Consider the following 2377-nt stretch of genomic DNA (forward strand, 5'->3'; position numbering starts at 1 on the left):
GTCCCCATACGCACCAGCCTCGGGGTGTTCCGGGGTTTCCTCACACTCCATGTGTGCCAGCTCCTGGGCCTTGGCACTTAGTGTCCCCTCTACCTGCCAGGCTCCCTCCCAAATCTCAGGGCCTCCTTGCCTCACTTCACGCAAATTCCCACTCACTTATCACCTCCTCAGACGGGCCTTCCCTGGCCATCACGGACACTCGCCATCTCCTCCAGCTGCCTTATCTCTAATTTCACTTCTAACATCTTGACATAATTCAGCTTTCATTGAACACATACCACATATAACACATAGTATGTGTAATGTGTTTATTGTTGTCTGTCTACCTTACCAAAATATAATCCCCTAGGGCATGAACGCGTCCACTCCCTCAGCACCCAGAGCACTGACAGGTGCATGAGTAAATGAAAGTGTGGACAGATGTGTGAGTGAGCCCAGGGAGACTGAGCCACGTGACAGGGAAAGCTGTTTAGGGACCATCTAGCTTAGAGCTGGTTCTCTGAGCCAGACAGGTTCTTGGAGATCAGCATAGTATAGCGTAAGTAAAGCCAGAATGCAGAATCCAGATGGCCTGGCTGCCAGTCCCCACTCTGCCACCTACTGGCTCTGTGTCCATGGGCAAGTCACTGAACCTCTCTGTGCCTCAGTTTCCTCATCTGCACCATGGGGAGGAGAGCACTCCTCATGTAGGTGGTGGTGAGATGAAATGAGGAATATTTGTAAAGTGCTTACAACAGTGCCCGGCATGTGGTAAGGACTCTAAAAGTGTTCAATACATACCATAGCCCTGTCTAAAAGAGGCAGGTGAGACCCAGGGGCAAGTGAGTTGCTCCAAGGTGGGGGTCACAGCATGGCTCGGTGCTGTAGCAGACTTTAAGGTTTTCGGTGTCAGGGGCAGCGGGAAGGTGGATGCTGGTGATGGGTGAAAATGTTGGCTGAGGGCCACAGTGCCCACCCAGGAGAAACAGTGCAGAAGCTTGTCTTGGGCTCCCCATCCCCACCAGCCTCCACCACCTCGAGGCTACATCCCCTCATCCATGATGCCATCAGAACAAATGTCCCCACCCCTGGGGCCACACTCCTTGCTTCATGCTTCTGCCACCTGCCCCCCCCGCCCCACGCTTCACTCTCCACGTTTCCCACTCTCTGCAAGAAGACAAGCTGTTTGTCTAGCAAAGGAAACCCCCGGGCGTGTCTGTGGCACTAAGGCAATGTATTTGCATTTTCGGAGGCAATGAAGGCTCTGACTGATGGTTTAACAATGTCGTCAATGAATGTGCTGCTACATGTGGGCTTGTACTCTAGGCACGGGGTGCAATGGAGCCACAGATGTTCAGGAGCCCCCGGTGGAGGTGGCAGGGAACAGCAGCACTCCATGCACTTGGCATCAAACCAGGCAGAAGGTTCCTACCCTCCGGGTGAGACACAGAGGTGGCAACATGCGGAGCAAGATTGATGTGTACAGAGTCCAGGGCTTTATGAGGCAGGGAAAGGAGGCTTGTGAAGCTTTGGATCCCTGAAAGACAGACTCCTGGGGACCTGGGGTTGAGTGGCGAGGGTGGAGGGCGGGGAGGGGCGTCTGGATGGGTCGCAGGTCGATGACCAGGCTTGGGAATGAGAAGCGGGGCTCTGACAGCAGGCTGTCCAGGCAGAACACATCTGCTCAAGAGATCAATATGTAATTCAAACCAGTGTCCCTTCCTTCCTGCCTCCCTCCCACTTCCCTTTGGAGAATTTGAAGAGGGGGAGAAGCAAAAAATCTTCAATGTGAAGGATAGAAAGGTCAGGATTGTGCTGTTTCTCTGAAGATGTTCCTGGAGAAGAAAGACAAGAGCAAGGGGGTGTGGAGGCAGCAGAGTCCAGAGAGGCGAGCCCAGGGCCTGGGGAAGAGGGAGAGGAACACACTCCCTGACCCTTGGTGCCCTGTGCAGAGACAGGTCAGGGACAGAAACCATTGTCATAAGTGTTAGGAACCCACAGGGGTGTTTTACAGGGTCAATTATTGATGGGCTTGCAGGGCATTTATAAAGAAGTACAGCTGTGGACGAAGACAAGCTAAACCCACATTTATCTAAGGGTGAAAGTAGAGGAATAAAAACCTGGAACTGGTTGAATTCTTTGCAAAGGCAGCAGGAAGCTTGCTGGAAAGGCAAGAGAGCCAGGAGGACTAGAAGAATCTAGGAAGCACCTACATTCCTGTGTGGGACATCCTCCACTCTGGCTACAAGTGCAAAAGGAAATCAGACATGGGTCCCTGGCCTTGGAGAGACTTCACACTAGTGGGACACCACTAGACCCTACAATGGGTCCTTTTAATCCCACCAAGAGGGTGGATCCAGAGACAAAAGACCGAAACATGAACAGCTAACTTGAGGGA

This window comes from Panthera leo, chromosome B2 (assembly GCF_018350215.1).
Source record: "Panthera leo isolate Ple1 chromosome B2, P.leo_Ple1_pat1.1, whole genome shotgun sequence".
NCBI classification, from domain to species: domain Eukaryota; kingdom Metazoa; phylum Chordata; class Mammalia; order Carnivora; family Felidae; genus Panthera; species Panthera leo.